The following is a 26,851-nucleotide window of genomic DNA, read 5'->3' as shown; positions in this document are numbered from 1 at the left end:
TAAGGGGTTGGGGGTGCTCCTTAGTTGAATGAAATCGTGTGGAGTCAGCTGGGACGAGGTAATGAAGTCCTTGGCCTCCTTCCCCACTTGCTTTCTTCTACTACTTCGTTTCTTCTACTACTTCGTTTCTTCTACTACCTTCCTCTCCACTTTCCTGCATTCTTTCTCTTTCATCTTTCACCTTCCGTTCTTTACATTTCATTCTCATTTTCCTCCCCATGTCTCTTGTTTTCTAGTACTTCCATCTCCTTGTCGGTCTTGTCTTCCCTCTCTTCCTCTCCATCTGCCTTTTAGCCACCTCTTTTCTGTTCACCCCTTAAGCTTTCCTCTTTCCTTCTTTCCTACCCTTTTTCCTTGATTTTTCCTCCCGCTTCTTTCTTTCTTATTCTTTTTTTCTTTCTTCTTTGCATTAAAATTCACTTGCCTCCCTCTGCTTCCTTCAATCATGCATCGTATACTTATAGTGTTTATGTCTGTCTTGTTTAGTTATCAGTTTTCCTATTATAGATTCTCTCTCTCTCTCTCTCTCTCTCTCTCTCTCTCTCTCTCTCTCTCTCTCACACACACACACACACACACACACACACACACACACACACACACACACACACACACAAATACTCTCTGTATTTACCTATTACCTTCTTGTGTATGTTTTCTTTGCCACATCATCCATCGTCCCTTCCTCTTCTCTCTTTCTCATTTCTCTCTCCTCCCTTTTTCCCTTCATTCCTCTCCTCCTCTCCCCTCCACCACCCCTCCCTCATCTCCCCCACCTCTCTCCTCCACTCCACTCCCTGACATGCCGTTCTTCCGTCTTTCCTCTTGATATTTTGTGCCTCATGGTAAAATCTTCCTCTTCTCTTCCTCTTCGCCCTGACCTTCCTCTTTCTCCCTCCCTTTCCTCTCCTCCCTTTCCCTCCCAACACTTCTTCACCTCCCCACGTCTCTTCCTCCTCACCTTGACCTTCCTCTTTCTCTCTCCCTATCCTCTTCACCCCCTCCCCCTCCCCTTCCCCCTCTCCCCCTCCCCTGCTGGTATTGGTGAGGGGGAGGGAGTATGAGGGAGTCAGTGGGAGGCCCAGTAGAAGGGGCAATGTCCGGCCTTGTCTGACACGACCCAAGGCTCCCTGTCTCCCCACTCTCTCTCTCTCTCTCTCTCTCTCTCTCTCTCTCTCTCTCTCTCTCTCTCTCTCCCCTTTTTCTTTGCTTCCTCTTTTATCTTTAAATTTTTCCTCTTGTTATTCTTTCCTTCCTAAACTTGCTCCCTCCCTCCCTACCCAAACTCTCCCTCTTCTTCCCTCCCTATTCTGGCTTCCTCCCTCTCCCCCATCCTCCCTCTCCCCCATCCTCCCTCTCCCCCATCCTCCCTCTCCCCCATCCTCCCTCTCCCCCATCCTCCCTCTCCCCCATCCTCCCTACCCAAACTCCCTTTACTTCCCACCCCATTCACCCTGTCGCATCCTCTCCCATCGCCTCCCTACCTTGGCACCCACTTTTCCACACCCTCAGGTACTCAAGGGATTCATTCAGGCAGATTCCAGACGATTTTTTCTCGCCAGTGAAAAAAATCTACGCACTCAGACGGTTCCGGGCCATCGCGATAAACCCTTCCTGTTTTAAATATACAGTGAAGGCGCTGTGTGTTGGCTAATACCAGACGATTTTGTGTAGCTGAGGGAAAGCCTGCTGGTTAGAGGGGTTGGTCACTTCTCACCGATGGCGTGATATGTAGTAGTTGTATTTTACTCTTGCTACCTTCAGACGATTTGTTTATTACATCTGAAGAAAATCGTCTACAGGTAACAAGGAATGAAGAGGTTGATATGCATCTTATTTTCACTTTATACCTCTGTCTGTCTGTCTGTCTCTCTCTCTCTCTCTCTCTCTCTCTCTCTCTCTCTCTCTCTCTCTCTCTCTCTCTCATTGGGTCATCAGTATTCTTGCCTCATTACCATACTGCATGTCATTCCGTACGTCTGATTGTCATTCTGCTGTCATTCTGTTCTCAGGTTGTCATTCCACTCCTGACATCCTATCGTTCTGTGCATCTGATTATCATTCTTTTAACATTCTGTGCATCTGATTGTCATTTCTTTGTCATTCTATTTACCAGATCGTCACTCTTGTCATTCCACTCATGTTTCATTCTTTTGTCATTCCGCACATCTGATTGTCATTTTATTGTCATTCCACTCATTTGATTGTCATTCTTTTGCCCTTTTGTTTGTCTGATTGTCATTCTGTTGTCTTTCCGCCTATCTCATTGTCATTTCACTCATCTGATGGACATTCCTTTGTCATTCCACTCATCTGTATATGATTTTGCTCATCTCATTGTCATTTCATTCATCTGATTGTCATTCCATTCATCAGGTCATATCCATATATCAGAGTATCATTCCACTCATCTGTCTGTCATTCCAGTCATTGTCATTCCACTCTTCAGATTGTCATTCCATTGTTCAGATTGCCATTTCTATCACATTGCCTTTCCACTCATCAGATTGTCATTCCGCTCACCGTCATTCCACTTGTCAGATTGTCATTCCACTTGTGTCATTCCACTCATCTGGGTGTCATTCCAATGATGTCATTCCACTCATCTGGGTGTTATTCCATTCATTGTTTTCCACTCTTCATATTATCATTCCATTTATCAGTTTGTCATTCCACTCACCAGATTGTCATTCCACCCATCCGATCATCCTTTCACTCTAACATTCCACCGATCCTTCTGCTGTTTGGATACATTTTGTCATACTGGCGCCGTTTTCATGATGACTGTTTTTTGGTGTGTGTGTGTGTGTGTGTGTGTGTGTGTGTGTGTGTGTGTGTGTGTGTAGGGTGCAAAGTCCTCCATTAACCACTAACCACACACCGTTTGTTCCTTCCCCCTCCCCCCCCCACACAAACAGTTTCCTCTCTCTCTCTCTCTCTCTCTCTCTCTCTCTCTCTCTCACCAAGCGTTATTAAAGTTCCCTGGAAACCACAGAAGGAAAAACAGTCAAATAATGGTGTAATGAGGCGTGGGTTGTCTGGGGTTAATTTGCATGGTTGAGAGAGAGAGAGAGAGAGAGAGAGAGAGAGAGAGAGAGAGAGAGAGAGAGAGAGTAGGGAGCTGTGGAATGTATTGGTTGTTGTAGTTTCATGGAAGGTGTGGGAAAGGTGTGCGCAGTACGACAGGTGTAAGTGTAGGGATCGGTAGTTGTAGACTCTGATAAACGTGTAGGTGTAGGGTAAGATGTAAAGTGTGTGTGTGTGTGTGTGTGTGTGTGTGTGTGTGACCTTGATGTGGATGAGGTTCAGTGAGGATATGTCAAGCTTGGGTAGAGACGCGCCAGGTGCGAAGGAGGGGCAGGTGTGGGTGTGGCTGTGGCAGGTGTGCAGCTAGTCGGCTGTGGCAGGAAGGGGTGTGGCTGGAGGGGGTGTGGTAGGAGGGGGTGCGGCAGGTGTGGGTGTGGTTGATTGGGTGTGGTGGTTGTGGCTAGGTGTGGGTGTGCATTGGTGTGGGTGTGGTTGATGTGGGTGTGGTTTGTGTGCGTGTGGAAGGTAAATCTGAAGTTAGTGTAGGTGTGACTGGTGTGGGTGTGGATGAGACAGGTTTGAAAGGTGTTGTGGGTAGTGTAGCAGTTATGAGTGTTAATTGTGCTATGTGGGTGGTATGAGTGGAGGTGGTGTGAGTGGAGCAGGTGTGTTGGGTGAGGTAGATATTGTCATCAGGTGTGGGACTAGCGTGGTGTGGGAGATGTGGATGGAGGTGGTGCTAAGGAAAGTTTGTAATTGGTGTGTTAGGTTGATATGATTTTGGAAACTACATCTCAGTGTGATACCTGTAAACCTAGCCAGGTGTTGGGATGGCAGGTGTATGTGACAGAGATGAGGGTGAAGCAGGAGCTAGTGTGGTAAGTATTGGTTGACACATGAATGAGAGACAGGATTTAGCCCAACATTGCAGGTGTTGGGAAGGCAGGTGTAGATGAAGCAAATTTGGGTGAGGCAGGTATGAGTGTGGCAAGTGTGGGTGAGGTAGGTGTAGGTGAGGCAGGTGTGAGTGAGGCGTGAGGGCGGACCACCTGTACAGTGACCACCTGCTACCACTGTGCCGCTTGGAAGATCATCCCTGCCCTGCCATCCTGCCTCCATGCCTTTTACCTGATTCTCTGCCACCCTGCCTTTCTGCCACTATGCCTCTCTATCTCACTACCACCCTGCCTTTCTGCCACCGTGCCTCTCTACGTCTCTGCCGCCCTGCCTCACTACTGTTCTGCCCTACCACCCTGCCTCTGTTCCCGCTTCTCTGCCACTGTGCTTCTGCCACCCTGCCGCTCTGTCAGTCTGCCACCGTGCCTCTGGCACCTTGCCGCTCTGTCACCATGTCTCTGCCACTCCACTTGCCTCCGCCACATTGACACTCTTTCATCCTGCCTCTGTCACCCTGCCACTCTGCCTCAGCCACCCTGCCTCAGCTACCCTACTTCTGCTTCCTTGCCGCCTTGCCTTGGCCACCGTGCCTCTGCAACCCTGCCGTAGCCACTTTGCCTTTCTAGCCCTGCCTTGCGCCTCATAATTGTTCATACGTCTTGTAAATTATGGAACTTCGTACTATTAGAAAAATATTTTACCTGCAGCATTACGACGGGCGAACAGCACCCGTCTAACTACACACTCAACCCTTTTCTCAACCCTTTAATGCTATTTTAAACAGGTATTCTCAGCTATTCATGTATGCAGTTGATTTACCCAGGAACTTTCATCCCTACTCAGTCTTTCCCAGGGCCTAGAACCTCCACTCTTGTAAATACAGTGCGTTTAGGCATCCAGAAGTGAACGAATCTTGAATTTGTTCTTTTATATTTCATACGAAATTATCGAATTTTGCTTGATTTAAGCCTTACAGTAGGTTCCATCTATCGCTTCTACATAAAAGAAAAAGAATTTTTAGGACATGGACCCAGTGTACAGCACATCAAGGCTTAGCATTATAGACAGCCGATCCAAGAGTAGGAAGGGTAATGTCCCCTACGCCTCCCCCTCCTCTCCTCCTCCTCCTCCTCCTCTTGGCCCTCTCCACCCGCATTCCTCCCGCCCCCCACCCCCTCTCCCGCCACCTCCCCACACCACCATTTGCCTTGTGCCGCAGCCACATGACCGCTGAATGAAAATTAGTGAGGAATCGTGTTTGGCCGAACTTCCTTGTCAGGGACGTAGAAAACGGGACGCACGGTGGTTGAGGGAAAACGGAGATGCGCCTCACCAATTGAAGGGACACTATACTAAAGCAGTATTTTCTCCTTGTAGTTTTTTTTTTTTTTTTCCCCCTTGGAGTTTATAGGTGTTTTATCATATTTCGATATTTCCTCTGAAGGGTAGTATGTTTGAAATATGTTGACATGGATTTTTTTGTACGTAATAGCGAAAGACGAAGATGAAGTTGATGGAATGTGGGGAAAGTTTGTGGTTGTGTGTGGCTGTGCGTGTGTATTTTTCCGGGTCGTGGTGAATGGTAGACATCAGTGAGCGAGCTTTATATTTCTATAGCCTTTCTTACGGTATATATTCTTTTTCATCAGCTCAAAGGGAGATCTCATGTCGTGAAGCGGATAACCCAACCTCCCCAGAACGAAAAAGTCTCCCCCAAACTGAAGAAAATCGTCTGGAGATGGCAAGAGTAAATGAAAACCTGAAGTAACAGAAAGAATAATTACCGTCTATTGTACGAGGAAGTAGATCCACTAACCACATCAGTATTGACATTTTAAGACTTTGTTCTCATCTCCAGACGATTTTCCTCAGCTTGTGATGGACTTCTGGAACTGGAGGCGTTAGTTACAGCCCTCATTAATCCCTTCACCACCAGGGGCTTTCCTAACCTGAATAAAATCGTCTGGTAGCAGCAGAAACTATCTACCTTAAGACGTCGTGGCACTGAAAGGATCAAATTATTTACAGTCTGTTATTATTATTATTATTATTATTATCATGTAAAAATTGCTGCATTATAGCATTCACTAGAGTAACATTTTTCATCATATTCGTGCTGTCTCCAGACTATTTTTTTTTTTTTTAATTCAGGAGAGACTGAACCGTAGGGGTTAAAAAACAGCCTTCCTCAACCCCTTTACTACGAGATAATAGCTCCCTTAGGCTGAAGGAAATCGTTTGGAGATCTCCTAATGATAATGTAGACGTCGACGGATTCAAGAGGCTAAAGTGAATATTTTAAGAGATTGTGTTTATTTATTTTTTTTATTTATTTTAGTTTCTGCGACTGGAGCTCCGTTTTCTTTAAATTTATGATCCATATTCTAGGCAGCATCGTAGGCTTCGTAGCACCTCTTCCTTGACGATTTATTTTGAGTATAACAATAACATTATTTTGTACTGTATGTTATTTTTATCGCTTTAATCAGCCTAGTTTATGAAAATAACATACAAGATCATATTGAGATACGAAGTAAAAAATGAATCGCTAAGGGAGAAGTGTCACGAAATCTCCAAAGCCATTTAAGGCCTCCGAACACATCCTCACTTGCGATTTATTACTCTAGTTATACCTTGATACTGTATTCTCTTGTGGCATATAGAAAACGGCCCAGAATAATTTTGTCGCTGGTATGGGAAACTTCGCAGCAATTTTTCCTTAACGATTTGTTTGGAATATGGCGTCTTACTATCCACGTGTGTGTTAATTTCATCATTTTTAACCCCTTCAACTCCACTAGAAACCCACTCGGTTGTATTATATGTGTTGCGAGGTGGCACTGTCTGCTGGTGTGGGCGAAGGTGTGGCAGTGGGAGTAGGAATGGAATGATTCAGGATAGACACAGGTAGCCGTCCCAGCATCAGATGAAAAATCGCTCTGCAGAGTGAATGAGGATTTTTTTATATGAATCACCATGTATGTAAAGCACAGGGATAGATGTGAAATTTCAGAGAGAGAGAGGGGGGGGGGCAGCCTATACTTACTGACAGTTTCTTGATTTTATGCATTAAATTATGTATCGCAAGTAATCAAAATATGCCTTATAGCTGTTGTAGGCCCAGCTTCATTTGAATTTGAACACAGTGGGCTGCAGGCTAAAGTTACACCTCTCTTGCAGCCCACCATTATCCTCATTTCGGGGGATAGGGAAGTTCAGAGGCGTTTGTATATCCAGGCAACTCCTCCATTCGCCGTCCTCCTCCAGCCCCTGGGTTATAGTTAGTGTAATAATGAAATAAGCTGTCAAGTCCAAGATTATTATTTTTTTCTTAAACTACCACCAGACAGTTAGATTCAGTATAAGGAAATATTCTGTAGTAAAGGTTGTCAATGTAGGCTATACTGTATATAATCTTTCTAGTTCGAAAAGTCTGCCATAAGGAGTATAAAATCGTCTGAAGATTGCGATGATATAATGAAAAACGTCGTCAGATTGAAGGGGTTTAATCTACAGGTACATAAAGTTAGCTGATCATTGTATATTATGTTGACACCCTTGTGCATGCTATAGTTATGCTTATTATTTAGGGAATTTAATATATAGAGGCCCATGAGCATTTTTTGTGGTGTCGCCGAGTGAGTGTGTATCTTGTGTGAGTTACCCCTGGAGAGTCGTTTGTTTACACCGTTTTCTCTGGAGGAGTCATGGTTGGTGTGTGAGAGAAAATGGAGTGGGATTTTAAGCGGACACTGCGGAAGCTCTCTCTCTCTCTCTCTCTCTCTCTCTCTCTCTCTCTCTCTCTCTCTCTCTCTCTCTCTCTCTCTCTCTCTCTCTCTTTCTGTATGTGTGTGTGTGTGTGTGTGTGTGTGTGTGAAGTATCCCCGTGGCCGCTTTTTAGATTACCGACTCATTCATTTTTTCTCTATTTTCAGATTTACCTTCCAAATCTGCCGCAGGGGAATCATGAACACGTCACAGTGGTTAAGAGTAAGTGGTAAATCACGGTATAAGCCGCTCCTAGACGTTACACACACACACACACACACACACACACACACACACACACACACACACACGGCTTATATCCTGGCATTTACTGGTCTATTTTACTTATGTTCGTAGTAAATAAGTGTTGCAGATCTGAATGAAACCTACAGCTCAGACAGGGTATAAAGAGGCTGGTTTGGCATATATAATTTACATGTATATTTCCTATGGGCAGAATTTTTAGTTGGTCCGGTATATGATAATTTGATCCGTGTGTACTGCAACTAAAATAATGACGGTAAAGGAGTTAGTGCAGGGCTATGAAGAAGAATGGGACAGGGAGGAGTTGTGAGGAAATTTGTGAAGTCATTATGCATAGGAAAAGAATGGAGAAATTACTTTAGCCATTGTACTGCCCTACCCTGCTCAGCCTTTCTCTCCCTTGCCCTACTCTACATTACCCTACCCTACCCTACCCAACCCTTACCCTACCCTATCCTACCCTACCCTACCCTACCCTGCCTTACTGTGCCCTGCCCTGCCCTGCCTTGCCTTACCCTGCCTTGCACTGCCTTGCCTTACCCTGCCTTGCACTGCCAACCCTTCACCTCTCAACACTAGCCATTGTTTACAGCCTCCCAACATTCAGACCAAACAGGTAGAAGTCATGCAAACAGAAGTCAGGTGTGCGATGGCAGACACAGATGGCACAGGTAAACAGTTATGGCCTATGATGCACCGTAAAAAGATATACCCACCTGTGAACTCACCTCGCAGAACAGTACAGGTGGCGTGTCTTGATTTCACAGCTCTGTCAGTTGTTCAGGTGGGAGAATTATATACCTGTACACTTTTTTTTTTTTTTTTTTAAGACTGGGGAGACGCCTTCATGTGGTGGCACCAACAAGACCGGGTGTCAGAGCTGCCTGGTTAAACAAATATTCCTCAGTCCCCTGCTTATACTCCCCAAAGAGGATGGTGGAATGTGGAGTAAGTACAGTTTTGGCATGCAGTAGCCAGGTTTACATTCAGATAAACCTGGAATAACAGCTACTACCTACTACTACTACTATTACTGCTACTGCTTCAACTACTACTACTACTACTATTACTGCTACTGCTTCTACTACTACTACTACTACTATTACTGCTACTGCTTCTACTACTACTACTACTACTATTACTGCTACTGCTTCTACTACTACTACTACTACTACTATTACTGCTACTTCTTCTACTACTACTACTACTACTACTATTACTGCTACTGCTTCTACTACTACTACTACTACTATTACTGCTACTGCTTCTACTACTACTACTACTACTATTACTGCTACTGCTTCTACTACTACTACTACTACTATTACTGCTACTGCTTCTACTACTACTACTACTACTACTGCTGCGGCGGCGGGTTCACACTGATATTTTAAGCCAACACCAGAATGTTTTTGTTCAACGGAGATAAATCCTAGCCGTCAGAAACTCCATACTTTCCCGAGTAAACCTCTTCTGTTCTTTTTAGGATTCACACCAGACGATTTTGTTCAGTCAGAGAAATCCCCTCAGCCAAGGGATTAATTGCAGTTCTTGGAAGGGTATTTGAAGCGTAATTTAGAGTAAGGTTCGGTGATGACGCTCCCAGCAAGGTGTAAAAGGGACTACAGTAGTGTTAGTAAGGAGAGAGAGAGAGAGAGAGAGAGAGCCTGGGCAGTTTAGAGGAAGTGGTGGTGTCGGTGGCATGTGGCATTTGTGGAAGTCAGTAAGGAAGGCAGGGGAGGAGGGGATGGCAGGGGAGGAAGGGAGGGGTGGCGGAGGAGGAAGGGATGGGGGGGGAAAGTAGGGGCGGCAGGGTAAAGAGGGATGAGTTGTAGGGGAAGAGAGAGGCAGGGAGAAATGCCAGGGGATGGAAAGAGAAACGGCGAGGGAGAAAGATAAGAGACGACAGTGTGAGGAGAGGTGACAGGAGAGAAAGGAGGTGGAGAGGCAGAGGAGAAGGAGAGGAGGGAGGGGGGTGGCAGGAGAGAGGGAGAATTGGCAGGGGAGAGAGAGAGATGGGTGGCAGGGGTGAGAGACGGGGGCAGGGTGAGGATGGCAGGAAGCAGGGGAGCAGCAATAGGAAGCGGCAGGGAGCGGGCTTGTCCTTCAGGCACCTCACACACGCCGACAGACAGTGCCTCCTTTCATGCCAGGAGGGGAGGGGGAGAGAGGGAGAGGGATGGGGAGGGAGGGATAATGCTTAGGAGGGACACACACACACACACACACACACACACACACACACACACACACACACACAATCATGAGAAGAATGCATGCAAAACAGTGACAGTAGTAGTAATAGCAGTGGTAGTAGTAGTAGTAGTAGTAGCAGTAATCTTCGTTGTTGTTGTTGTTGTTGTAATACAGTGCATGGAGAGTTCCAAGGAAGGAAGGAAGGACGGAGACGTGGATTGGGAGGGAGGAGGATAGAGGGAAAATGCGTAGGAAGGAGAGAGAGAGAGAGAGAATGCAAAGGAGTAGTAGTGCTTGTCAGTAGTTGGGTAAGCAGAGTGCCTGTAGAGTGCCAGAGAGAGAGGGGGGGGGAGAAGGATGGTTGGAGGGGGGGAGGTGGAGGAAACGAGAGAGAGAGAGAGAGAGAGAGAGATGGAGGAAGGTAGAGAGGAGAGTACAAGAGATGGTTGGACAAGGGGAGAGAAGGAAAGAGGAAAGTGAGGACAGGAGAGAAGTGAGAGAGGGAGAGAGGAGAGAAGGAGAGTAGTGAGTGAGGGAGACAAGTGAGGGAGGGGAGGTGGGAAGGTGACAAGTAAGGAAGGGAGAAGAAGAAAAGAAGTGAGGGAGGGGGATGAGGGAAGGAGAGGAGTGAGGGAGAGAGAAGTGGTCGATGGAATGAAAAGAAGAAAGAAACATGGAATGGATCGGAAAGGGGTTGAGGAGAAGTGCAAGAAGGGAGGGAGAGATGGAGGGAAAGAGAAGAGGGAGAAGCGGAAGAAGATAAGGAAGGGCAAGAAAGGAAAGAAGAGAGGGAAAAGAGGAAGCAGAGAGGGATTAGGGAGAGAATGAGAGGATGATAAGGAAAAAAACAGAGAGAGAGAGAGAGAGAGAGAAAGAGAAAGGACAAAGGGAGGGAGAGGGAGAGTTAATGACAAAGAGGGTAGAATGTGAGAGAGGTAAGGAAGAGAGAAAGAGAGAGAGCATGAAAGGAGAGAGAATGAGAGTGAGAGGAAAGTGAGTGAGAGAGGAGAGAGAGAGAGAGAGGGGAGGAAAGGAGGTAGAACGTCAACCAGGCACCTTTTTTTTTTTTTTTTTTTTTTTTTTTTTTTTTTTTGCGGCCCAGCCTCCCGTCCCTTCCTACTCATTAGACCATCTCACACATTTTTTACACTCTTATCTGATTTTCGTCTCCGTCCAACCTCTCCCTATCACCCCCTTCCCTCTCACCCTAACCCTTTCTTCTCCTCCCCTCCGTACCCCCCCCTCTCTCCTTTCCCCCTTCCATTTCTCTCCTACCTCTTCCTCCCTTTGCTCCCTCCCTCCCTCCCCGCTTTCCTCCCCGTCCTTCGTCATGTGAATTAGGAGGCGATTATGCAAAAATGTATATCCCATTCTCGTATTTCATCCCCGTTTTGGCTCTGGTATGCCTTTATGTTGAAAACGCTATGTCCTTCCACCAGTTTTTGCTTCGTTCTTTCATTCTTTCATTTATTTAGTTGTGCGTGAAGGTGTCATGTTCTGTGTTAGGGCCAGGCAGAGTTTTGGTATTACATCTAATTCGTCTTTATTTCCCTGTGCTGTGAACTGTCCAGATGGAAATATTACAACCACCTCTGGAAATATTAACTGAAAAGAAGGTAACAGTGCTCAGAATTTCCATTAGTGGGTGTGCTGTAGTTATTCCATTGTGTGCAGTTATTTTGATGTATTATGGCAGCAGTATTTTGGTTTGAATCCCAAGGGCAGTCCATCCACTTCGCCAAAATTAGACACGGGTTGGGAAGTCGGCTCCGGATCTTTTTTAGTGGAGGGCGGCGACTAAGAGAAAACGGTGGGAGGTTGACTGGCAGTGAGAAAACGATGGCAAGGGGGACTGTGGCAAAAAGATAGTGAGAAAACGAAGGCAAAGGAGGACTATGGCAAAAAGAAAAAATAGTGAAGTAGTGGAGAAAACGAAGGCAAGGTGGACTACGACAGAAAAAAGTAGTGAGGAAAACGATGGGAAAGAGGGACTACGGCAAAAAAAAAAAAAAAAAAAAAGTACTTGGGAAAACAATGTCAAGGGGGACTATGGAAAAAAATGGTAGTGGTGGTGGTTGTGGGGGGGAGGGGGGGACGATAACAAGGGGGTCTGTGGCAAAAAGATAGTGAGAAAACGACGGCAAGGGGGTCTTTGGCAAAAAGGTAGCGCCCCAGTGGAGGAAGGCAGCGTGAAGGAGCAGATTTCTCGGGCGAAGATAGCGAGGGTGGGCACACACTTGACACTTGTAACCTGAGACCGTGCGCGCGCCGACACGAGGGCGTTGCGGGTACACGTCACGCCAGCCCAGTTTGTTGCGTCACACACTACTCTGACCACTTTAACCTGGCCTAAAATTGCTGGATAATATTTGGCAGAAACCACAACTGGAATTCAATTTTTCTTTATATATCGCCATTTGCTAACACTTTTCTTCTATAACATTTCTGTCGCAAATGACCCCTGGCCCTGGGGTTAGTAATGACCCCCAGAGGGTATTAATGACTTCGAAGGGGGGAAGGAGTTAATCGGCGACTGAAGTGTAATAGAAGTGTCAGCAGATTGTGAGATATATACAGAAAACGCTTCAAACTACTTGTATTCCAGTTTTGGCTTCTGCAAAAATTGACCAAATTGCCATCTTTCCATCCTGATTGCCGAGCTGTGACAAGAGATTAACACTACAATATGATGCAAGTCACGAAGGAGTGCTATGGAAAGAATGCAGTGATGTTGTGTTATATATCAGCAAGAAAATACGGTGTTAGTCATGAAGAAGTGTTATGGAAAAGATAAAAGGCAGTAGTGTTGTCTTATTTTGCCATTGATCTACATGAAATAAGGTGCAAAAGAATGAAAATCTCCGCCAGGTTAAGGTGGATGAACTCTAACTTACTCTGCTTTATTTCCTCTCTTGTAATGTCACCGTAGGATGTTCTGACAGTGCATTTTTGTGTGTCAACTCTCCACACAACTTTTAGATATGTCATCCATTGTTTCCTCCTCTTGTCATCTTTTTTGCACCTTTCTTGATCTTTAGCTCGAATTCATCTCTAACGTAATGTATACCACTGTGCAGGTTAGGTTGACAGATACAGATGATCGACGAAATATCACTGAGATTATCCTTGGGATGTTTATCTGGGTGTTATAAAGATGCGGGTGGTGAGTGTTGCCGCCAGGGGAGAGGGTGTAGGTGACGGGGGTCGAGGAGTGTTGTTACGTGAAGGACGAGGAGTCATTTATGCTATAGCGAAACTGTGTACATATTTACTTAATTATTTATTTTATATTACTAATGTGTACATACTAACATCTGCTGAAATAGGAAAGAAAAACTGTGAATATTGAAGCTCACTGTAATCGTCTCTCTTGTAAATGCACCCATACCCGTACTTTTGTTAGAAACTGAACCATGTACTCCAGTCCTTGGGCCTGTTATGTGCCTTTTTATTTTTTTCCTTTTTAAATAGTTCCTTCCATTCGCGCAAGATGTGGAATAAGGAAGTTCTGTTGATGGCAGACCAGGAGAAAGTGTGTTTGGATGGTGTGGTCATGTGAACAGAATGGATTTGGATGAGGTGGTGGAAAGGGTATATATGAGTGAATCCGATGGGGGGAAGAGGCGTGATAGGCAAAGAAAAGGGTAGTTTTTTTTTTTTATATATATATAAATAACAGAACGGAGGAAGGAAAAACAAATGGGTAAAAAAAAATAATCCATACACCAGATTACTGGTGTCCTCTATTCATAAAATATCTGTAACAGTTAGACTTGAACAGTTGTGGGTTGAAATTTGGAGGAAAACAACTCTGGGGAAGCGAGTTCCAGAGAGATGCAGTTCGGGGAATGAAAGAATTCTGATAGGCAGAAGTTCTGCAATATGGTTGAGTGACATTCCAGTCATGAGCGCTACCAGATGCCCGTGTAGCACGAGGGAAGGCATGGAGAGGTGGCACCATGGACGCAACTTCGTCTGAGCATTTGCCAAAAAAATATCTGTAAAATAATGCAAGGGAGGCAACATTCCTTCTTACTTGCAGGGGAGGTAGTTTACATGTAATGGCAGGGTTGTTAATGATTCTAACGGCTTTATTCTGAATTTTGTCTAGTTGTCTTAATGCAACCTCTCCACAACCATTCCACAAGGGTGAGCAATATTCAAGCTGAGGGCGCACATGACTCTTATAAATTATAGTTAACTGCTCATCGGCGAAGAAGTTACGGACTCTGTACAATAATCCAAGTTTCTTTGTGGCGGTTTTAGCAAGTGATCTGACATGAGAGGTCCAGCTGAGGGCAATGTTAAGTGAGACACCAAGAATTTCAATACTTTTGGAGATGGGAATATTAGTAGCATTGAAGGTAATGTACGAATCTGGCAATATCTGTCTATTAGTAAACTGTATATATTTAGTTTTACTAGCATTAAAAGAGACAAGGTTGTTTTGTCCCCATTCACTGATTGTAGATAGATCTTGATTTATGGAGACGGCTGTACTGAGTTGAGAGGTAGAGATATTAGACTTTGTAAATGGATGTCTGAGTGTGAATGAACTATGTAGTGTTGAGTCATCTGCATATGAGTGAATGGGATATTGAGTGACAGATAAGAGATCATTAATATGAACCAGAAATAGGGTTGGCGCCAGAACTGATCCCTGCGGCACGCCGGCGTTAATTGAGTGGAAATTCGAATATACATCATCTACTTTTACTCTTATTTTCCTGTCACTAAGATAAGAAGAAATCAAAGGAACACGAGTGCGTGGGAATGAGAGGTATGGAAGATGAGTTGATGAAATGAGTCATGTACGGAGAACACATGACAAGGGTTTGGCGCTGCTTTTTAACTCGGAAGTCGACGGACCATTTTGCAAGCGTACAGTTTGTGAAGTACCATTATTTCGAAAATTAAGAAAAAAATGTGCAGGTAAGCCCATGAGATGGAGCCAGGCTTTCCGAGGCTTATATGGTGTGTGAATGAATGTCTGGTCTCATTTTCACAGAGATCAGTTTGTTTTCTTTTCAGGATCCTCCTCACCTCCCATCCTTAGTTAGAAACAAAGGTCATAATGGTGGTGATGATGATGATGATGACGATGATGATGAACCATCGGATCAATTCAATGATTGTATGTTCCATTGTAAGTTTTTTTTTTTTTTTTTATTCATGTACTAAATGAATAACACAAACGAACCGAAATCGGTAAACGACTTCATCCCTGCCACAATTGTAGGGGATGTGCAGGTAAGGGGACGGAGCCGGCACAGGCCCGTAGCCAGACTTTTCGAAGGGTGGGAGGGGTTTTCTCTACTGAATGTGATCATGCATAGCAGCCGGCTGGTCAAAGGTTTGCTGCATGCATCGTATGGGGGTCTGGGTGTATACATAAGCCACGTTGAGAGGCAGCACAAAACATGTGCCTGCAGCAGGTATGGTGTGTGAAGGGACAGGTGACGGAGGTAGGACACTTGTGGCTGTAACCTCCTGTACTTAGCTTAGTCTGGCTACCTCCACAGGATTTCAGTCAGCTAAAGAGAGATAATTCGTACTGAAGGGGTTCGTGAAGACAGTACCTAACCCTTCCAGTCCAGAAAGTCTATTCTGACCTAGATGAAATCATCGGATCACAGAAATAATATAATTACTGTGTCATCGTTATGAAGAAGTTAAGGGTATTTTCTTGCTCCAGCAGATTCTTACCCACTCATTCATCACGAGAAAGAGCCGAGTTTTGTCCCAGCTTTTTTGGTTAGGGCTTGTACGAGTATATGCATACATACATTCTGTGTGTGTGTGTGTGTGTGTGTGTGTGTGTGTGTGTGTGTGTGTGTGTGTGTGTGTGTGTGACAATACCAAGTTATCAGGACGGACGCTTGCCAGGCCCAGGCGGTGTGACGTGTACCCGCCCCTCCCTCCCATTCCCACCCCTCGCCGTCACTACCCCTCCCCTTACATCACCCCCACTCCCCAAACCGCCTCACTTACTCAACCTTTTACTCCCTCCCCTGAGTCTCCCTCCCCCTACACACACAAACACTCCTCCCCCACACACCTATTCTCACTCACTCACTCACACTCCCTCGTCAGACTTCCCCCCATCCCCTCCCAGCACGAACACTCCCCCAAGCCCCTTCACTTACCCTTACACAGCTTCCTCCCCACACCCCCACTCATACCCTCTCACCTTTATACCCCCACCCCTCTCAACTCTTTTCTCTCGCTCCTTCCCCCACACTCCCACTCCTGCTCACTCTAACACTCCATTCCCTCACCCTCCACCCCCTTCCATCTAACATCCTCATTACTTGTACCCTTCCCTCTCTCTCTCTCTCTCTGTGGACTTCCTTACACATCACCTCCCTGTCTCTAACCCTTCAGGCCGAGGACGCGTAATTATCCACTTTATTCCTCCTACTGCCTCATTCTTCAGCTTAGGAGTGTGACCCGGAAGTAAAAGGGTTAATGAATGCTGTATCTAACCCCTTCAGTTCGTAACACCTGTCCAGAGGCGAATAAAACCGTCTGGGAATACCATTAAGAAGGTAGCAAAACACGTCAGGGGATTGAAAGGCTTTAAAAATCATCTACCAAACCTCTCTCTCTCTCTCTCTCTCTCTCTCTCTCTCTCTCTCTCTCTCTCTCTCTCTCTCTCTCTCTCTCTCTCTCTCTCTCTCTCTCTCTCGTCATCCTTTCGTCATCTTTTCGTCATCGTCCCCACTCCTTGTTCATCATCTGAGTCACAAGATCAGTAATTGCCTGTGTTGACTCTCATTCTAATTTTAGTCACTGTTCTTTCCACTCTTAACCCCTCCAGTCTGATTATATATTTTCCAATTTACTTTATAACCAGATGATTTTATTCAGCATAGAAGAGGCCCCTAGCAGTGAAGGGGTTATATGAGGCTTTATATAAACCCTCTGTCTCCAAACCTCTCTTCTGAGCTGTATAAAATCGTCTGGTTGTAGCAAGAATAAGCAAAAAATAAATCACACGGACTGAAGGGGGTTAATACGATGGCTTATTTTTGGTCTGAAAAGATTAATGACTCTTGGCTTTTGGCTTCCATACATCCCCAGCAGTTTGATGATGTAACTTTTTATTTTTTTTATAATTTTACCTCCAGGCGATTTTATTCAACTCCTGAGACTCCATGAACCCCTCCATAGTTCGAAGCTTCCCTCAAGGTGAAGAAAATCGTCTAACAGCAGTAAGAATGGAGCTACAAATGCCTCCTCGGATCCAGGGCGTTATTAAATAGGCTGAGTTTGAGGAGGGGTGTTATGAAGCAACTCTCCCCTGAAGCCTCTCTGGGACCCGTTGATATGTGAAACGGGAAGGGTCACTTACGTAGACTTTTGCAGCATGTGTGTGTGTGTGTGTGTGTGTGTGTGTGTGTGTGTGTGTGTGTGTGTGTGTGTGTGTGTGTTTGTAATTCGTGTCATGCAGTATAATCCCCCTTTCACATTTATTCTTAAGTAGGCATCCCTCAGTCCTCCTCTCTGCTGTTCATTATCACTTCTTCTTCCTTACCATCATTTTTTCCCCTTGTTTGCCAATATTTTAAGCTGTATTTTCCCCTCCGTTGTTCCTGACACGTAATGGGAGGCAAAAGAGTGCACAGTGACCTATCAGAGAGCCATGACCATCGAAGTCCTCCCTTGTAACTCATTATTTTACTTACATCCCTACTAAGTGGATGGAGTGTGGAGGGTGGGGTCGCTGAGTAGAGAAGAAGAAATAGGAGGGAATTAAGTGGCGTGGTAAGTGAGAGCGGGAAGTGGGAACAAAGAAGTGAAATAGAGAAAGAATGAAAGTAGAGAGAATTGGACTTGGAAGGAGTAAGTGTAGAGTGTTTTTTATTGTTTGTTATTGCTAGGACTCTTAAGGGGGTGAGGAGGGTGCCGATTGTGTGGGAGAGAGAGAGACAGAGAGAGCAGTCAGTAATAAGACAGACACCCATCCATATCATCACTCAGTGGTCAACACATTCCACCTTCCTTCCGTCTTCCTGTCTCACCCTATAATTTGTTCTGCCCCGCCGTCCCTCACGCCCAGGAGGTCAGGTCATGGGGTCAAGGGGCGTCGCTTGACCTCTTCTCTGCCGGCAGAGGTCACGGAAGGGCAGGTCGGGGCAGGAGACGAGGGGAGGGGAGGAAAGGAGGTCCAGGAAGTGTGAGAGTGACGGGCGGAAGAGGAAGTGTGGCAGGAAGGCTGAGGATGAAATGGTGAAGTGGGAAAGGTGACAAGTGTGAAATGTCACCCTTGATTCACTCTGCAGCCTCAGTTGGTATGTTTCCACTTCAGACCTAAAAAAGATAGGAAATAATGTATGTAGGTTATGCCTGTATGATATTAAGTGCATTTACAAAATATTGACACATAAATATGGAACCAACAACAGAAAAGCAGTAGAGAGGAAATATAATCATACCACTTGACTTATGACTCGAAAAACAAAACTGTAATACTGAAGACCTATGAGTCGCAAACGTGCGCTGACGGTCGTATGAGTTATATATATATATATATATATATATATATATATATATCTATATATATATATCTATATATATATATATATATATATATATATATATATATATATATATATATATATATATATATATATATATATATATATACTCCTACTTTCAAATTCACAACACATGACTCATTACTCATACATGGGCCATGTATATTTATATTGTATTGTTTATTGAGTTCAATAATTTTTTCATATATGGAGAATACGGTCACAGGGTGTGTGGGTCTCAAATGTAATAATGGCACATATGCCACGTTATATGGGAGTGTCCTGAAACGAGGAGACAAGAAGAGACAAATGAAAGAGCAAAAAAGAGGAATGCAGACCGGAAAATTGATAAGAGGGAGTGGCCAGAAATGAGGGGGGATGGGGAATGGGATGAGGGTGAGGCTGGGTCTATTATGAAGGTCACGTGGCCAAGTGGAGCAGCAAACAGCGCGGCCAAACACACCAAACATCACTACAAACACACACACCAACCACACACACCAACGGGGCGAGAGAGAGAGAGAGAGAAAGAGGGGGGGGGGAGGAGACAATGAGAGTAGGGGAAGGGGGTGAGGGAGGGGCAGTGTCACCTATTGTTACCGTCACGTTAGGTCAACACGCCTGGCATGCTGAGAGTACGCCGGGGGGCGGGGGGTTCGGAGGGGGGGAGAGGAGAGAGGGGGAGAGAAAAAAGGGGAGAAAAGATGGAGAGAATTGATAGTAGGAGAGAAGGTCAGAGAGATAAAAAGAGGGTGAAATAAAGGAGGAAAGAAAGACGAAGGGAGAGAACAGAAGAGAAAGTAAGAGTGGGGAGGGAGAAATGTAAGAGAGAAAGAGGCTAAGGAGAGAGAGAGAGAGAGAGAATCAGATGAGCGTAAAGAGGATGAGAGAAAGGAGAGAATCAGATGAGGGTAAAGAGGATGAGAGAAAGGAGAGAATCAGATGAGGGTAAAGAGGATGAGAGAAAGGAGAGAATCAGATGAGGGTAAAGAGGATGAGAGAAAGGAGAGAATCAGATGAGGGTAAAGAGGATGAGAGAAAGGAGAGAATCAGATGAGGGTAAAGAGGATGAGAGAAAGGAGAGAATCAGATGAGGGTAAAGAGGATGAGAGAAAGGAGAGAATCGCCAAATGGAAATGGACACAGAAGAGAGAGAGTTAATAGGATGGGACAGAGCGTAACAAAAGAGAGAAAGGACTAAAGAAAAATAAAAGTAAAGAGAGAAGAGGGAGATGAAAGTAAAGGTGAGAGAAAGGTGGAGGACACCTGAAGGAGAAAAATAACAATAAAGTTAAAGAATATAAGGTATAAGAGTGGCGTTAATGTCAAGAGGAGTCGAGCTATGAGGAGAGACGTGGGTAAGAGGAATAAGAATGTCAGAAGAAATAATCAGAATGGAGAAGGGTAGATTAAAAGAGAATGAAAAAGAAGAGACTAAGTGAGATAGGTAGTAGACAGAGAGTAGGGTGAGAGAGAGAGAGAGAGAGAGAGAATAAAGATGGAGGAAGAAAGACTCGCAGGATATAAGAGTAGTGGAGTGAAGTCCATGGAAAGAAAATAAGGGGGTTGTATAAGAGAGAGAGAGAGAGAGAGCGTGTGGGAAAGTGTACGTGTGAGGTGGAGTCAGGATTCCGGGGGATTGAATGGTGACAGAATGAATGTGTGGCCCATTTTGTTGTTCATAGTTTTGATTAATTCTCCCAATATCGATTTTTTTTTTCCTTTTCCTGGCTTTCTGTCCCTTACCCTACCCCACCTGCAGATAGGGGGTAAAGAATGATGATGATGATGATGATGATGATGGTTAATGATTGATAATTATGATGATTGATGATGATGAAGTCCTTGATTCCTTACACAAATTAACCCATACATACTCGAACATCTTTCTCTGCACGGTACACTTAGACAAAGACAGATACACATAAATAATACAAATGCACCCGATAGCATCTCTGAAGGGGTCTTTGTGACGGCGCGGTTAAAGGTCGAATCCGGGATTGTGGCCCCAGATATTGTTTATTAGGTGTGTGTGTGTGTGTGGGGTGGGGGGGGGTCCTTGCCTCGCTCATCACATCCTTTCGCGCACACACACACACACACACACACACACACACACACACACACACACACACACACACACACACACACACACACACACACACACACACACACACACACACACACACACACACACACACACACACACACACACACACACACACACACACACACACACACACACGCCGGAGTACAAAGATGGCGGTGTCTGTGCTTCCTGATGGCCACCGACTAATTATCATTCCTAGGTTTGTTATGGTTTCTGAGAGAGAGAGAGAGAGAGAGAGAGAGAGAGAGAGAGAGAGAGAGAGAGAGTTATGTTGGAAGAGTCGCCGCAGTCTGGAAAGCAGGAAAAAAAAATTACTTAACCCGTTGAATCTGTGTGTGTGTGTGTGTGTGTGTGTGTGTGTGTGTGTGTGTGTGTGTGTGTGTGTGTGTGTGTTAATTTCCAGACAATTTTTTCACCATAGGGCTTTTCAACCTGAAGGAGTAAGGTATTTTCTCCAATTAATCCTTCATTACAGGTGGATCTTCTTAATGCTAAGTTCGTCTGTAGGTAACTTAATAGAGGTTAGCTGATTACCTGAAGATCACCTGCCGTTTTTATTTCGGTTAACCACGAGAGAGAGAGAGAGAGAGAGAGAGAGAGAGAGAGAGAGAGAGAGAGGAGCGATTGTTGTGGGAATCAGGATGTCCGAAGTGATGCTGGGAATAGTGATGTTCTGAGGTAACACTCTCTCTCTCTCTCTGTGCGTGTGTAAGTAATGCCACCACAAGCATCACTATCACCACCATACAACTACCACCACCACTACAACTACTTTTATCACCGGATCTCCTGTCACCACCACTACTACTATTACACCTACCATAACTACCACAAAGCATCATAACATTTACCACAACCACTTCGACTACCATATACCATTACTGCTACCTTCACAACAACAACCACTACCTTAAATATCACAGTAGCTACCATACCGTCAGTTCCACTACCTCTATTACTACGATTACCACCACTGCATCCACCAATACGGTTTATATCGCAGTCACTACCATCACCACCACAATTACCACCACCACCAGCACCACTACTACTACTACTACTACTACTAGTACCAGCACCCTCCTGACACCGTATACCTGGGTGTGTTGGGGTGCGTGGGTTGGGTTGTGATAAGTGATGTTTATAGTAACCCACACCCTCTTCACTCTTAGCCTGCTTTTACACATCACCCCCTTGTCCCTCACTCACACCACCCTTACACCTCTCTCCCTCTCTCTTTCTCTCTCTCTCTGGCCATCATCATCATCATCATCATCACAGAAGTATAAAGGTGTGAAGGACGAAAGAGTGGCAAAGAATTACAGACAGCAAAACCATCAATAGCCTACCTAGTGGATTTGCCAAACACCCATTCACTCATCAATAACAGCCTTCCAATTCTTTCTACCTTCGTGTGTGGGTTTGAGATCATGTAGTCAGTCTTTCAACCCTTATTTATTTATTTATTTATCCATACAACCTCCAGACGATTTGGTATACTTTAGGAAAATAATTTGTAGTGTCGAGGTTACAGAATATTAATCCCTTGACACCCTTGTTTCCCCCCTCCCCCTAAGCTGAATAAAATCGTCTTTAAGCGTCAAGACTGAACTATATCGTACGTCATGGTACTGAAGGGGTTAAGATAGGGGTGTGGTCTTTGTCTTGTGCGTCTCCATACATACATACATACATACATACATTTTCCTACCTGTTGATGTAGTATTTGAAGGCCTGATTTGGAGATGGCCCAGGAAGGTGTTTTGAGGGCTGACTGATCCAGCTTGGGTCGTAGTTTTCGTGGATCTTTTGACTCTCTCTCTCTCTCTCTCTCTCTCTCTCTCTCTCCCCGCCTGTTTATCCATCTGTTTGTCAATCTATCTATTTATCAGTTTCATTCCATCTATACCTTTCCCTTTTTCTCCAGTCCTCTGTCTCTCTCTCTTCCTTTCTTCTCTCCTCCTCCTCCTCCTCCTCCTCAAGTAGGTGTAGTTAATGTGATGACGGGTGGCGAGGTGAACATTACCCTCTTCATGCGTCTTGCTTTCTTTACGCACACTTACCTCTCTTCCTTCATTTATCAACCATCTTCTATTTCTCCTCTTTCTTCCCTCCCTTCTGCCTCCTATTTCTCCTCTTCCCTCTCTTCTGTCTCCCATTTCTCCTCTTTATTCCCTGTCTCGTGTCTCCCAGCTTTATCCCTTTTATTACCCTCTGTTTCATCTCTTATATTGCCGTTTATAATTCCCTGACTCCATGTACATCTTAAATTCCTCTTCATCCTTTCCGATCATATTGCTACCTCCTCTGTTCCGTCTTTTAGCCCTTTTCCTTATTTTTTCTTATCATTTCTCTTCTGCTTCCACCTTTATTCCTACTCTCCTTATTCCAAGTTAATTCCAACTCTCCTGTTACGATCCTTCCTCCTTCGTTTTCCAGGCATTCTTGTCCGTCTTCTTCTTTCTTTAATCTGTCTTTATTTATATCCTCTCCATCAATAATTTTAGTGTTTTTGTAATTTAATATTTTTTCCCGCTTCTTCTTATTTCTTATGTACCTGTCTCTACTCTCTTTTATTCTTTCTTTTTTCTATCCCTTGTCTTCCCCGGTACTCCCTGCCACTCAAGCCCATGTCCCTCTTTCCTTTCGTTCCCCCTCTATTGCTCCCCGTTTTCTTTCCATCTTTTATTGGTTTTCTCTCTCTCTCTCTCTCTCTCTCTCTCTCTGCCTTGCTCCCTTGTTCCTCCCTCTCACTCTTCCCCTCTCCAACACTTTTTTTTTTTTTTTTTTCCCTCCGCTCGGCTCACATTATCCCTTCATTTATTTACCCTACTCCTGAGCTTAGCGAAGAGAGAGAGAGAGACACACACACACACACACACACACACACACACACACACACACACACACACACACACACACACACACACACACACACACACACACACACACACACACACACACACACACACACACCTCCTTCCTTCTTTCCATCTCTTCCATTCCCTGCCTCTCTCCTCTTCTTTCTCATCCCTTATCCCTGGTTTTCCTTCCGCTTCCTTCATCCTTACTTGTCTCCCTCACCCTCCCCCTTCCCTCCCTTCCCCTCCTCTTCCCTTCCTTTCCTTTGTTCTCCTCGTCTCTCTTTCCTCCTTTTCCTCCATACACTTATACTCTCCTTTGCCTCCCTCTGTCTCCCATCCTTCCTTGGCTCACCCCTTCCTTCCCTTCCCTCTCACTCTCCTTGCCTCTCCTATTCCCTTAAGCCTTGTCCTACCCTTTCTGTCCCCTCCCTCGTCCCATTCCTTATTTCTCTCCTGAGTTGCATCCCCCTTTCCTACTTTCATCATCTTGTCTCCCATTTATGTCTTTCTTCTACTCCCCCTTTTTCCTTTCCTCTTCTCCGTTCTTTATTGCCTTCTTCGCTCTTCCCCTTCTCTTTCAGTTCTCTCCTCTCTTATTCTCTTACCCTTCTCCCTCTCTCTCCCTTATTAGGCTGATGGAGAGCTGCTGTTTTTCCTGCGTTTCTTTATTCTTTCTCCCAGACGCTTTTTCAACTTGGCGCCATTCCTTTATTTCCACACTAATTTATTTCAAACTTGGGGCACTTCTTTACTTAGCCAGTAGCCTCAGACGCCTTTTTCATTTTTTTTTTTTTTTTTTTGATAATTTGAAGGGATTTATTGGGTCAAGTATCAAGCCATAGAAACACAGATTTTGAGGTCCTACGTTTTAATATGGTCATTAATCATCATGGCAATTTCCACAGAAGCATGTTTGTGTGCAGCGGCTGTGTGGAGACCATCTTGTATTCCCTGGGGATGGTGGCCAAGTTTGTTTCCTTGCTGCTTCTTGTTCCTTCCCTTTTCTTCCTTCTCCCCATTTTCACTCTTCTTGACTTCCTCTCCCTGGTTCTTTCCTTCATCTTCTAGTTCTTCATTCCCTGCCCTCTCCTCTTTGTCACAGCCCCGTGAACCAGAGGGAGTAGTTGTTGCTTTGATCTTTCTGTACCCATACGATTTAATTGGGGAAGGACCCTCGTAGTGGAAGTTATCAGTGAAGCCAGTACGTAACCCCTCCCTTGCGAAGAGTTGTCTGCAGGTAACAAGAAAAGAGTAAAAAAACGTATTCGAATTGAAGGACTTGTTTTTGTCGTCTCCTCGCTTTCTGTCCTAGTCCTCTTACCATTTATGTGTCCTGTTGGGAAGAATTAATTTACTGTATAAATTTCTGGTCTTGGAGTGATTGTTTTGGTGATAGTAAATATAGGATGATTTTGTTGAAAAGGCTGGTGTGGATCTGTGTTGATTTGTGTTTATAGTTAGCAGTGCATCTCTCTCTCTCTCTCTCTCTCTCTCTCTCTCTCTCTCTCTCTCTCTCTCATCCTCATCGTAATCCTTCTTCCTCTTCACTCACCTCCTCCCTGACCCTACCCTACCTCCCCCGTCCCCCCTTCCCCCTATATCTCACCCCCTAACACCTTACACCCCCGGTACTAAGTGTGTATGAATCATCCATGTGTACGAGCGAGTGTTAGTGCTTGAGTGTGTGTGTGCGTGTCTGTGTGTGCGTGTTTGCGTAGATGCTCGAGTGTGTGTGTGTGGCTGTCTGTGCTCGTGTTTGTGCGAGTTTTTTTCCCATGAGTGTTGTTTGTATACGATTACCTGAGAGAGAGAGAGAGAGAGAGAGAGAGAGAGAGAGAGAGAGAGAGAGAGAGAGAGAGAGAGAGTTATATAATATGCTAACAGTGTCTTCCTCTCTTCCTCAGATTGATCCTTCACTCAAGCCTTCAGGTGAGTCATACCTCGACGTTGTTGTTGTTGTTGTTTTTATTATCTTCCTCGTCATCCATGTATTTGTTATTATTATTATTATTATTATTATTATTATTATTATTATTAGTTATTTTATTTGTTTTCGTTTTTGTCTGTGCTTTTGTTGCTGGTGGTAGTGATGATTTTGTTTTTGTTTGTTCTTACCCTTCTTAATTTCGCATCGTCATCCATAGTGTTGTTGTTTTTGTTGCTGTTATTGTTCTCAGCGTTGTTGTTGTTGTTCGTCCTTGAAGTTTATATTTTCGTCTTTGCCATCCTTGTACTTGTTGATGTTGTGGTACGTGTTTTGATTGAGGGTGTAGCAGTGTCCTTGTTTTATAACCGTAAATCATGGGGTTGTTTTCTTCTCGCATCTGCTTTAATCTCGCTTTATTTTTCCTCGTTTTAATTGTCAGCTGCAGTTTGTGTTGTTTTGTCTAGTGGTGTGCCTCAGTGTGGTCACCCTGCCTCTGCCCAGCGGTGTTGCCTTACTCTCTGCACTCCTGCTTTGGTTTACTTTCCCCCTGTTTTGTGGATGGTGTTGACAGATATACTCTTGCATGTGGCTGAATTGCTCGTATCATGGCTCTTTGCTGCTTTTGATGGTGGTGGTAAGAGATGCGGTCACTGCAGCGGTGCCTGGCGGTTGCAACACAGAGGGGGAAAAGTGCAACTCCCTGTGTTTTTTGGATATTGTAATTATGTGTGCTTGTAATTTAAGTTATTGGGGCTTCTGGTGGGCGGGTTGGTTGCGCCCGAGTCTAGAAGTTCTGATATGGGATCAGACCCACCCATGGATGGACATTTAAGAGCGTGCAGTATTATGTATGCACTCACGTATTCTTACATATTCACATTCTCTAGGTTCCCTCAGCGACATACACAGGTTCTGACATACGAGCATAGCCACACCATAAAACATAATAATAAATCATATAGTACTTTCCATCCTAAGCATTACAGGCTTTCCACACCTGTATATGCGTACCCATGCATGAAGCACTGGGCAGGGGTGGCTAACTTTTCGAGTGACAGTAACAAGAACTCCTAGATCCTGTGGACGAGATACTCAGAACCCACAAAACCCGACTTGAACATACATAGTAGAGCTGCCCCCACATGCAAGGCGTTAATAGTGTACAGACCAAATACATACATTCGCACAAAAACATTCTTTACTGATTAATACGGTGATGGGTACTGGTTTGATGTCATATTTTCAGTGCTCCTTACGG

Source organism: Coenobita brevimanus, chromosome 97 (assembly GCF_032717465.1).
Source record: "Coenobita brevimanus isolate Jiangsu-jjx chromosome 97, ASM3271746v2, whole genome shotgun sequence".
In the NCBI taxonomy this organism is placed as follows: Eukaryota; Metazoa; Arthropoda; class Malacostraca; order Decapoda; family Coenobitidae; genus Coenobita; species Coenobita brevimanus.
This window is presented reverse-complemented; position numbering follows the sequence as displayed.